Below are 13451 nucleotides of genomic sequence, written 5' to 3'. Positions count from 1 at the left end.
TTTTTGTAGGCAGCTGGGCTGGCTGAGTTCCTGTTTGAAATGATTACTTTATCACTTCTGGGATCTGACTGTACTATTAATGTTAGAAAGTGCTAAACTTGTATAAGGATCTTTTTCACTACTTAAATCTAAATAAAATAAAAAAATCTTCCTCTCCAAGTGTTTCAGAAAGCAGATTCATGTCAATTTCAATATTCTGCATGCTCACAGAATGGAATGGGCAAGGAGCTCAGTGTATCTGTGCATCTGGGAATGTGTACAATAGAGAAAAAAGTGGTTTTGTTGAGCAGCAACTAAACCAAGGAGTAGGAATTTTTGCAGGGGAGGGCCTGAGAGAGCTTTTAGTCCTGGGAGAAAACCACGTTTTAAAAATTGAGAGAAAAAACTAATTCATGTTAATGCCTTGGATACAGAGCAGCCTAACAAAGAAAAAATAAATAAATATGAGTTCATAATGCCAACTCAGACAAAGGTTTAACCCCCCTTTTTATGTTGTTCAGTATAAACCGTAGCACTGGAAAAATCTTCTGATGCTGTCTTCACTTTTCACTTAAGGCAATTTCTTAGCCCCCAGATTAAAAAATTAGATTACAATTTCAGACTTGATTGCCTAAAATTAGTCATTACTGAGTGGTCCGATTTCCAGAGGTACTGAGCCCCTAAAGTCAGTTGAGCCACGGATGGACAGAACCTCTGAAAGTCAGAGTTCAAACTCAAGTTTGAAAATGTTGGTCCAACATTTCTCAGGCTACAGCTGATCAAAGAATGTCGTTTTTCTGGTGTGAAATTTAAAGAATCCCATATCTGCAAGAACAATTGGGAGCAGCAGGGAAAGGAAGGAAGCCTGGTTTTAAATACTTTGCCCAAATTTTGCAAAGCAAGCCCCTTTTGACAATATCAAAAACAAACAAAAGATACTTATTTTCAGAAAAGTGGTTTCAGAAGTGTGTGTACATGTCTACATCTCTTCTGCTCTGCTCTCAGATGTCAGTAGGACTGACTGCTTACCACAGCAATAAACAATAAAATATCAATAAATAAAGAATGTCCACTATAGACAGAAATGTTAAAAGATGGATTAGGTCACGTCTTCCCCCACAAAGCCAGTAGTTTATTTTGTACAATTGGCCTAATTCAGAATTTGCTTAATAAAACTATGGATTACATGAAAATAGTGCTTAAAATGTAGATCTTTCTGGAGATGCTGCCATTCTATTTTATTCTTGGCTTTTCTCAGGATAATCACAATTCCCTATCATAGTATTCCACTTCAAGAGTGTAGCCAGGGTTTTCATTGTTACCATCACCATTGCTCTGCCCCCTGAACCCTGCTTTTATTCTGAAGTTCTGAATAATGGAAGGTGTAATGAAAACATATTTCTAGACCTATATGTTATTTATCAGTTTCCAATATTTTAACATTGGAGGCCTCATCTTGCAGTCTGTTGCACATGGGCAGATTACAGCATCAACATAGTGTGCCACTGACTTAAATAGAGCACCATGGGGGCACAGCTGTCTGCCCGTGTCTAACAAAAGGCAAGATCAGGGCCTTATTTGGGACGAGACTAAGAACCCAGTCCTGCAATGAGGTCTATGCGGGCACAGGTGTCTACCCACATAGATATCATTGCAGGATTGGTGCCTGTAACACGGAGGCCTGTCTGGCCCCGCAGTAGTGGCCCTTCTTCGGGCCCTGGATCGGAGGAAGGCCACTACACCTTCCAAAAAGGGGAATGTTTGCTGCGAATACGAGTCTGGTGCCCCGGCCCTCAGGCAGGGTGGGCAGGCAAACTGTTGATCGCCCCGGCCCTGAAGCAGGGCGGGCGGGCAGGCAAAGCAGTCTATCACCCTGGCCCTCGGGCAGAGCGGGCGGGCTAGCAGTGGTTTCAATTCGAGAGTGCAGGAGACAGTGCTCACTGTCTGGGTGGCAAGGGTAAGGGGGAGGGAAGGGGGACGCAGGCCCACCCAACTCCACTGCGTCCCAGCCCAGGGCCCTAGCAGTGGCAAAGGCGTGCCACTAAGTCGGCGGGGTTCCTGCCGCAACGCGCCGACTGGGGCTTGCCACTGTCTCAGCCACAGTTATGGCCACCCCTGGGCTACTTCCTCCCCGTATCCCCAGGTACCTGCATCTGTAGGTTCCTCAGAGTCACTAGGGTAGACCGCCCGCGGCAGGCTTGCCAGTCCTTCGGCGTCTACAGGTGGCAAGGCCGGAAGTTCCTCGGCTAGGGGCAGTTCTTCCAGGTCCCAGGGGATGGCTCGGCCTCAGGCAGCTCCTCTAGGTCAGGTCCGGCCTCGGGAGGGGTCTCCCAGCCTTCCGGCTCAGGGAACTCCATCCAATTGCTAGGGCCTACGGGCTTGGCCCAGTCCAGGGGGCCTGTAGGCCTTGGCCAGTCTAGGGGACCTACCCAACCCTTAGCGGTTGGTCTCTTGGGCCGCTCCCGGGATCTCCGCCCCGGAGGGCGCTTGCTCCTTCAGCAGCCTGGCCTAGTTCAGACTTCAGCTGTAGCTGGCGGGCTGCATGTCTGCCTCCGGCAGCAGCTTCCTCCCCTTTGACCTGTGGGGCCTGCTTTTATAGTCTCAGGCTTGGCTGGGACTCTGCCCCTCTGGTGCTGGATTGGTCAGTCAGCAGGCCCTATCACGAGCCGGTCTCTCGGCTGCTGGACAGACTGGGCTGCCCGCTCTTTCTGTCTGCCCCCGCAGTAATGGCCCTCCTTCGGGCCCTGACTCGGAGGAAGGCCACTGCACCTTTCTACAGTGCCCAAAGCAAAAACTGTTGTTTTTTAAATTTAAAATGGTATCTTTGAAGAATCCATGAGACAGATATTTAATTTGCACAGTAAGACCCCAAATATGCTAATTTTGTTTTGGATTATAATCTATTTTGGTTTCTTTTAGTAGCTTTCACCTATTTGCTTGTATGTGTACATTAATTATGTACAGAAAAATCCAGAAGATCCTTAATGAAGAGGGCCCTGATCCTGCAAACACTTATTATGAGTTACTTATTCATGCAAATAGTTCTCTTGTGTTCAGGGAGTGTGTTACTAGATATGATCCTGGGTGCCTTACAAATCTATGGTCGAAGCACCTTCAGCCATCCAAACAGTGCAAGATTATTTGAATGAGGCATGTGAGTATTTCAAGAACATTCCGTTATGAAATGCATATATTTGATGATGTATAATTCTTAAATTTGAAAATAAAAATTTTGTGAACATATTAGAACTCCATTTCTATAAGCATCAAAAGGAATGCTTTTTTCTCCACAAAATTGTTTTAATTATATATTCGTAGCTTTCCAAAGTTAACATATGGTGCAGACTTGAACGGTTTTTTGGGTAGTCTGCATCTTGTAAGTGTAGCTAGGCAAAACACACACACACACACACCTCAATTTTACATGCCTTCTGAGAACTCTGCCAAGAACCTGTTGCCATGGTAACAAATAGGGACCCACCGAAAATGAGGAGCAGGGGGTTTAAACTAGTCAGGATCTCAGAAAAAAAAGCCTATTTCCAGCATTCTAATAGTTCTGCACAAAGTTGGTTTCCATGGCAACAAAGCAGCAGCTGAGATGTCAGAAAGCTTGTAAGTATAATAAAGGCCTAAAGTTGCAAATGCAATTGCTTCAACTGTTATGGATTCAGGAGCAAAAGGTTCCTGAAGTCTGTAGTTGTTACTATTGTTCTTCAAAAGAAACACACAACAACAAGCCACTAGGGAAAATACATTTTTCCACCATGCTATTTCCTGCGCTCTACATCCTCCTACCTTTTATCAGCATAATGATTTGAAGAAGCAGAAACTGGCGAACCAGTCATACTGTGTGCTGATGCTCTAGATAGCCACAGATAGATACTTTGCCAGCTCATTTGATGTCTCTTTACATAATGTCCATTTTATAATAAATACTTACACAAATATATTAAATGTGGTAATAATTGCACTCGCAGGGATTAACACTGAGGACTAGATCCACAGCTGGTGTAGGCTGGCATAGCTCCATTCAGTTTTATGGTACTATGCCAATTTATACGAATAGAAAATCAGGCCTTGACATTTTAAATAAAAAAAGAGATTACATTAAAAATTATGAGCCAAGCTTTTGAAAAACAGAAGCTTACAGTTGGACTGCTAATATCCATATTTAGGCTCTTTAAAAAGTGGCTTAATTTGCAAAAATGTTTATCACTCAGCATCTCCCATTGCAGTCAACGGGTGCACAGCACTTTTGAAAGTCACGCTACTTATTAAGAAGCCTAATGCTAAGCTCCAATTTTAAGAAAACATTGGCAATGGTTACCCTACTAAAGATAACTCAGCCTCTTGCCTACACCGTGGGCCTAAAATTATCCACCTGATTCTGGATTTAGACACCTAAATGCCTTCAGAAGTATGGATAAAAGGCCTGATTCATCTAAATCAATGAAAGTTTAGAGATTGATTTTAGTGGAGCAGGAGCAAACTTTTAGGCATCAAATTGCCTATCAGGGTGGCTAAAACATGTATTCAGACATACTAACTTCTGGCACCCAAACTGGAAAATTGGGCCCTGTCAGAGGCATGCACAGAAATAAAAATGTGGCTGCTCTTGGAGGGGCATTTTCTGTGCCTCCTGCAGTCAGTAGAGCTGGCTCTCCTCCCACCCTTCCCATGGTAGGAGGAACTACACAGCCCTGGCTCTGGAAGAGCTGTCATCTCCTGCTCCGGCCTAGTGCAGGAGGAGCTCGCTCTCCCCGCTCGGGCCCCGGAGGAGTTCGGTGCCCTGGCCGATTGGGAGGGTGCAAGCCCGTTTGCTCCCCCTTGCGCACTTCCCTGGGCTCTGTATGTGGTATTCCTTATTACATATTAAAACGGTGAATTCCACATCCAGTAATATAATATACTACCAAAAAGCAGGAACCATAACTTAGGCCCAATTTCAGGAAAGAAACTTAAGAACCTGCCTAAATCCATCCCTATTCAGGATAGCACGCCCATGTATGCTTACGTCTCATGGCTTCAATGGGACTTAAGCACATGCTTAATTTTAAGCACAAACTGAAGTGCTGTCCCGAAGAGGAACGGAATCCTAATTCAAGGCCTTGAGCCGTTGACCATAGCTGTATCTCTGTACAAGCATGCTTTTATAGCATTTATATTCATTTGTTAAGTACTTTATTTTTCAATCATTTATTCCAAGATCAGCAAGGAACAATAACCTTCCAAGGAAGGTGATTGCTCACAGAGAACAGTGTACATGTCGAGTGTGAACTTTTAGACCTGAACTGTTTCTTGGAGTTCTGAGTGGGGGAAACAAAGCTCCTAAACTCTCCCCCCTATACCCCAAGCTAGAAAACACTTCTTATGCGCTAATAACCACAACTGCTGAACACATTTTATTTATTTATTAATTAATCTTTTTAGGAACTGTCATTTCTGTCCTGGGCATTGGGGGACAAGGTTCTCAGCCCCTGAAAATTGGGGCATAGAGCAATGTGCCATCTCACTCATAACTACGGGCCACTGCTGTGACACTATAATGTTCTCCAAGGGCACAGCTTTACTTATGTGTATGCTGCCACTTAGCAAAACCCTAAATTAGTAATCTTACAGGTGTCTTAAAGACCAGTTAAAAATTGTAGTCCCAATTCTGAAATGAGATACATGAAGTCGGTGGAGCTCTATGCAGGCTCAGGAATCCACCCCCGCACATCTCATTGCCTTTAGATCAGGCCTTTAGGTTCTAGGGAAGGCAGTAAGCTTCTAGGATAAAAGATATGCTAGATCCCCATAGGGTAGTGCTTTGTTCCACTCAGAGAACACCACTTTGATAGCTACTCCAGTCCATCTAACAAACAAAAAATATACCACACTACTTATATGGCAGTTGTTCCCTCAGCTGGTCCTCCCAATCTGTGTAGGCTTATTTTAGGAGATACTTGCACTGAGAAGCAAGTTCTGTCTGAGAATGCCAAAAAAGTGTCTGACTAGACAGAGCTTTGCAGTGCAAGGAAATTTTAACTAGCTGATGGCTGCTGAATTTATGACGTACTCAGTCCTTCCATTAGAACTTAGAATCAATCACAGCAACACAGGCTATCAGCAGAGGTTCACAAGTACAGGAATGAACCAGCTGCATAGATTTTGTTTTTTATATCTGTATGAGGAAAAATATATTTAAATTGCTCCAGAGATGGCATCTTTTATATAACAATAGAAATCATGGCAGAATCCGTGGGGTAAATTTTCAAAGCATTGAACAGGCTTTTACCCATTCAATTCCCACTAACTTTTTTACATAGACTTGCTTCATTTCACATAGCACTCCCATTGAAATCAATGATAGATTTTCATAGATATCAACAGCAGAATCGTCTTAAATGGAATCACAGCTAATGTCTTTTCAATACTTTGGGAATTTAGGAATTTTAAAGCAGACATATCCAAAATTCAGTACTTTGTACATTTCACTCTAAACATGCATTTGAAGACTGTATCCTGCCTAGGTTCAGGTGGCCATTGGGGTTAATGATATACTTTAGCTTTTTAGCACTAAAGTCTTGGATCAAATTCTGCTGTTTTAGACAGAGGCAGCTTCATTTACTTCAACAGAAATTGTGCTAGATTACACCAGCAGAGAATCTGGCCCTTGAATATTAAATAAAGATTAGGCTACACTGAAGATGTATTCGTTTCAATTTTGTTCACATTACAAAATCACAACTAAATTTGATCAGGATGAAGATAATTCGAGACCAGATCAGATGTTTAGCCAACTAAAATTAAGAGGAACTAGAAGAGCTTGTTTGGAAGCCATATCTTGACCTATTGTTACTTACTTTAATATGTTCCCATTGTTCCTTTATAAAGCCAAACTTTTTATCTTGGAGACACACACAAGTGAAATAACATGTAATTCAGCTCAGTATATATTACAGGAACTCTACATAGAACAATATCCTGGGAAACAGCAAACAACAGAGCATAGTAATTTTATTTTGGGTTGTTTGTTTTCTTCTGTATTTTTGTCAAGTTCAAATACCAACAGCATGATCTTCACTATACAGCTTTTTCAGTTCTTAAAACATTTGGGAAAATTCCACACAAAGATGGACTATAAGCCATCAGGAACATTTTCCCTGATGATGATATGGCACACCTGGTAGCTGAACTTTGTGACTTGGTCCTGACCCACAACTACTTCAGATTTGGAGCCAATCTATACCTTCAAGTCAGTGACACAGTTATGGGCACCCGCATGGCCCCAAACTATGCCAATATTTTTATGGCTGACCTAGAACAATGCTTCCTCAAAACTCGTCCCCAAACACCTCTCCTTTACCTACGCTACATTGATGACATTTTCATCATCTGAACCCACGGAAAAGAGTCCCTCAAAGAATTCCACCAGGATTTCAATAGTTTCCACCCCACTATCAACCTCAGCCTGGACCAATCCACATAAGAAATCCACTTCCTGGACACTACAATACAAATAAAGGATGGTCACATTAATACCACCCTATACCAAAAACCAACTGACCACAATACATATCTTCATACCTCCAGCTTCCACCCTGGACACATTACACGATCCATTGTCTACAGCCAAGCCCTAAGATACAACCAGATTTGCTCCGATCCCTCAGACAGAGACAAACGTCTACAGGATCTCCATAAAACATTCTTAAAACTACAATACCCACCTGGAAAGGTGAAGAAACAAATTGACAGAGCCAGACGGGTACCCAGAAGTCACCTACTACAGGACAGACCCAACAAAGAAAACAACAGAACACCACTGGCCAGCCCCCTGCTACAATCTCTACAACACATCATTAAGGAACTACAACCTATCCTAGCAGATGATTCCTCACTCGCTCAAGCCATGGGAGGCAGGCCTATCCTTGCTTACAGACAGCCCCCCAACCTGAAGCAAACGGCCCACCAACCTGAAGCAAACACCAGCAACCATACGCCACACAACAAGAACACTAACCCAGGAACCTATCCCTGCAACAAACCCCATTGCCAGCTCTGCCCGCACATCAACTCTAGTGACACCATCACAGGTCCTAACCACATCAGCCACACCATAAGAAGCTCATTCACCTGCACATCTACTAATGTAATATATGCCATCATGTGGCAGCAATGCCCCTCTGCCATGTACATTGGCCAAACCGGACTGTCACGACACAAAAGAATAAATTGACACAAATCAGACATAAAAAATGGTAACATCCATAAACCAGTCAGAGAGCACTTCAATCTCCCAGGACACTCTGTAGCTGACTTGAAAGTTGCCATACCTCTACAAAAAAACTTCAAAAACAGACTTCAGCGAGAAACTGCAGAGCTGGAACTCATATGCAAACCTGACACAATCAAACTGGGTCTGAATAGAGACTTGGAATAGTTATCTCATTACAAGAAGTAATTGTCACTGTTCACACATTCTCACCTTCTAATCAATGGTTGTGAATAGGCCTCATCTACTCTAACTGAATGGACTTTGTTGACACCTACCCTTCCCATTGTTCCTTATCCTGTGATGTATATATATACCCCCTATCTGATTTCTATTCCTTACATCTGACGAAGTGGGTTACAGCCCATGAAAGCTTATGCCTGCAGAAATTAAATTTGTTAGTCTTTAAAGTGCTACAGGACTCTTGTTGTTTTTACTTGTTACCCTGTAACTCTTAACTTCTGCACGTACAGAGGGAGAAAACTTCAATAACTGGACTGACATTCATGACTCATTCACTGGCCTGCAGTTTCACAAAACTGAATTGTGTCGTCTTGTCAGCAGGCATTCAGACTAAAAAAGCTGCAGCAAAAGGGCAGATAGGCTCCCCTGCTCACACTAAACAAGACCAAAACAATGCTGAAAACTTTTTTGTTGAATGCTGAAAGACAAACCCAGGAGCTAGAATGAGATTAGTATTGAAGAGGAGAAATTTGGAGCCAGGCAGACCACTAGGAAGAGAAGGAGGGATGCGGAATTCATAAACTCATTTAAAACAATCTATACATGTTATAAGGTTACTTTTACCATTCGTATTTGTGATTTGAGTTAACCTTCTCTTCCTGAGTACAGCTTTTATACTGCAAGGAAGTCAGGTACTTGTCTCTGGAGTACCTTCATAGGTCACACATTACATTAAGATATCATTTATAAATAGTTTTTATAAATGGTTAATAGATGTTTTAATAAACTGTTAATTGTTCTAGATTGTTGTAGAGACCAACAGATCAATACGTGGTTTATAACACCTTCTGCTGATGTGCTCATACCCATCTAGGACACATACTACTCATGTCTGTAACAATTATAACATCAATTATTAACCATTATAAAATCATTTATAAATGGAACCTTAATATAAATTGTGACCATCTCACACTTACAACTCAAGGCAAACCGTTCTCCTTTCAGTTCTATGGCCTTCCCTAGCAAAGAGAGAGAGGACTCTGTACAGTAGTAACTCAAGAGTTACAAACATCTCAGAAATGGAGGTTGTTCATAACTCTGAAACAGGGGTCCCCAAACTTTTTACCCCACACCCCTCCCTTATCCCTGTCCACATCCCTTCTCCCCACCATCCCGCCAGATGGGGCTGGGAGGAGGGCCACGGGGCCGAGGCCGCGGGCCAGCCGAGGGCTGGGCACCGAGGCTGCCGTGACCAAAATCTGAGGCCACGCGCTGAGACTGGGGGCCAAGGCCGCAGTAGAAGGCTGCAGCCGGGCCCGGAGCAGAGATCGGGGTAGAGGGGATCTGGATGGCAGTCCCTTCCCATCCTCTGTGGGGGGCTGGCCCTGGATCTGGCCACACACACCCGAACATTCCTCCACGCCCAGTTTGAAGACCTCTGCTCTGAAATGTTTGTAATTCTGAACAAAACATTATGGTTGTTCTTCAAAAGTTTACAACTGAACATTGACTTAATACAGCTTTGAAATTTTACTATGCAGAAGAAAAATGCTGCTTTTTAACCATCTCAATGTAAATGAAACAAGCACAGAAACAGATTTCTTACCATGTGATTTTTTTTTTTTTAAGTTCCCTTTATTTTTTTAGTAGTGTACGTTTAACACAGTACTGCGCTGTATTTGCTTTTGGGGGTGGGTGCTTGGGGGGCGGGAACTCTGTTGCTGCCTGATTGCATACTTCCGGTTCCAAATGAGGTATGTGGTTGACTGGTCAGTTTGTAACTCTGGTGCTCGTAACTCTGAGGTTCTACTGTACTGACTAAGCGGTTAAGGTCCCAGCACTGCAACTACTTACTGATTTGCTCAGCTTTATGCCCATGACCAATCCCATTAAACTCAATGTGACTACACGCATGCATAAATTACTCACTTGAGTAAGTAGTTGTTGTATTGAAGCCTAATTCACATAATATACTGTATAGTACTAAAAGGGCCCAATGCTGCAAATATTCATGCACACAAGTAACTTTACTCAGATGAATGTTTGCAGGCATGGGCCCCATGTAATAGACCTGAGATGTATAACTGTGTTACATAGCAATGACACAGCAAGAAATAGAGTAGGAGAAGAAAAAAGAAAGAGGCAACAGTAATTGAACATATGGTGGTTAGCAGCACTTTGTTCCTAACAAGGCACTGATCACTAGATATGTACACGTTAAAAGGGACGTTGTCAATTTAAATAATAAAGCCACACACTTCTATCTGAAAGTTATTTACTCATTGTTATTAAACAAACCACCTAAGATTATTTTTCCTGGTTGGTCTTCTGTGAGTATTTGACAGCACTTTGTGTATTACTGTTTCCCTTGATCAGTCAGAGCTTGTCAATATGCAAAGTTGTAGTTTAACTAAAGGTGGCATTTAAAATTGATTTAGTTAAATTTGTGCAAATAGCTGGGTGGACATGCTTATTTCAGTTTAAGAGAGGCTTAATTTGGTTTAGTTTAAGTTGATTAGAACAGGTTTAAGCTAAATTAAAATAAGGTATTCTTAAACTGAAATGACCGTAAAACCACAAAACTTGACTGCAGGAGTGAGAAGCAGGTGTATACTACCTAAAGTTATTTTTAACTCTTTTTCTCTTTTCAATTTGTCTAGATTCCAAGGCATAGTTACAGAGCAGAAGTATCTTTTACTTTTCTCTGCAGAGAATTTTCAGCTCCAAACAACTGAGAAAGACCAAGCTTCAGAAATACAAGACCATTTCTAAGGCCTATTGTTTTATATGGATGTAAGACCTGGGTACTTATAGAAAGAGAGCTAAATATCTTTGAAAATAAAGTATTGAGATTAATTTTTGGGCCAGTAACAGTGAATGCTGTGTGCAGAAAATGTAATAGGGAACTGCAGGAGACGAAGTAAATGTAGTGAAATCCCAACTACTTCAGTGGACAAGGCATGTAGTAAGGATGACAGAAGACAGACTAGCTATTTCTTAGAAGAACATCCTCATGGTATCCAGCCTTGTGGCTGACCAGGGAGAAGATGGAGAGATAATACTGAGCAAGACCTAAGAGCTCTTAATGTGATTTACCATCAATGGGGAAAGTACATTCTTGACAGAAAGAGGTGGGAGCAAATTGTGAGACAGCCAAAGTTCTCCATAGTCTAGAGAGCCAGGAAGGAGGAGGAAGAAGATTTTAACTTGATGACATCCTTTTAATTTGGTAGTATTTTAAAAGGTGCTCAAGAGGGGCTTTAAATAATCACATTATGTAAGTTACAAAAGAACATCTCTTTCTACCCATCAAAATACCTGAAGCAGGGCATTATCAATTTCATTTGACTCTCTCTGGCCTCACTATGGCTCTTGCTAGTCTTCCTTTGGTATAAATTGGGGAGAAAAATTGCAGCTTTCTCAGACACAGGAGCTTGTCCTCATGCCATTATGTACCTCTGACTCTGCCTCCCCAGAGCTCAGGTTCTCTTTGCAGTGTTGCCAACTCTCACAATTTTCCTGGCCTTCTTATATTTGGCGTTTTCACTAAAGCCCCAGCTCTTGGAAGCAAGGAATTGCATGAGTCTCAGTTTTCTCTCTCTTTTAGTTTCTATCTCTCATAGTTGCAGAGAAATGCCTGAAAACATGAAGCAAGTACAGCCTAAATGCTCAGAAGTCAGAAGACAAAGAAAAAGAACCTAGTATATTTATTATTCTTGTTTAAAAATCTCATACTTTTATGCCAACCTCATGATTTTTGAGACCTTGGGGTTAGTCCTACTACTGCTCCTACCAGAGTTCATGTAGTTTTAATTTAAATCATGATTTATGGGCCATTTTACAGAGCACTGCTAGCGTGGCACTAAATTTAAGTTAAAATAATTAAAGTTTTAGTCAGTGAAAAATCTGACAAAGCAGGATATTTTATTGTCCAGCCTGCAATTCCAAAGCTTTCTGAACGTTTTTCCTGGGCTGGTAATCACGGTGCAAGTCTCAGAAAAGTATGTGTTTTAGTGTAACTGGAGACGCCACACATGGGTGTTGGTAGTTCGAGGGTTAAACTGAAATTAGTAATTGGAGGATTACCTCACGCTTTAGTCCAGATCATGATGTTTCTTTCTTTTGTGCTACTACTATCCATTTGTTAAAAACACATTCCTTTTCACGTGCCAGTTTCAGATGACTCACGGCTATTTAATTTGTGTTATAGAAGTGGGTAGAAGCTCCAGTTAGGGATGGGGGCCCTATTGTGAGTGGCACTGTACACACATGGAACAAAAAGACAGATTGTAAACTCTTTGGGGATCAATTATCTGAGGAGAGACAAATGGGTAAAGAAAAAAAGATGGAATGGATGAGAGAGGGGCTAGGGGATGACCTACGTTTCTCAATCTTTGAGCTAGTCAAATAGACATAAGTGGGGAGAAATGGAAACACCTTTTTTTTTTAGTTCTACTTAATATGTAACTGCACTAACGGATCAACAACTACTGTGGTCACTACATTACCTTGAATTGTTGTCTTGAAGTGCTATTTCTTCCCTCTCTGACCTCAACTACTGTATAAACTAAAAACAAATAAACCTGGGCCACTGATATAAAGTAACAAGCAAATTAAAGGTAAACTGACTTATCTTTGCCTTGTCTCAAATAAGACCCAGCAGGTGCTCCACAAAGTAATATGAAGGAAGTGAATTATTTAACTGGCTTGATTATTAAGACCATGATGTCTGAACCAAGCTTTCTGTGATGGAGATTATTACACAACGAGGTATACACTGCTGTTCAGTGGAGAGACAAGGCAGCCTCATTTGCAGAATTACATTGCTAGAACCAAAAGTTTCTTGGTAAATACTCAGGATGGCAAAGAAATTCCAAAAGACAGAACTCCGAACTAGGAAGCAAACCTTAAAAGTTCAGATTCCCTCTGAAAAATGAATCTGGAAAAAAAGAAGCCGCATGAGGTTCCACATTTATAGTTTTTCTATTTCCATATCAAATTGCTCAGTTTACAAGATTAAAAACATAAT

The 13451-nt window shown here is 41.7% G+C and overlaps 1 protein-coding gene across 2 annotated transcripts in view; it reads right to left on the bottom strand.

The window, feature by feature from the left end:
* JAM2 (junctional adhesion molecule 2) overlaps window positions 1–13451 on the bottom strand; it is a 66883-nt gene that overhangs the window by 38221 nt on the left and 15211 nt on the right. The gene's annotated exons all lie outside the window — the stretch shown is intronic.

The sequence above is a fragment of the Emydura macquarii genome, unplaced genomic scaffold (assembly GCF_026122565.2).
Source record: "Emydura macquarii macquarii isolate MOO-44397 ecotype Brisbane River unplaced genomic scaffold, CSIRO-AGI_Emac_v2 contig_476, whole genome shotgun sequence".
Taxonomy (NCBI): domain Eukaryota; kingdom Metazoa; phylum Chordata; order Testudines; family Chelidae; genus Emydura; species Emydura macquarii.
The sequence above is the reverse complement of the archived record's forward strand: the minus strand, read 5'-3'. Positions and strand labels throughout refer to the sequence as shown.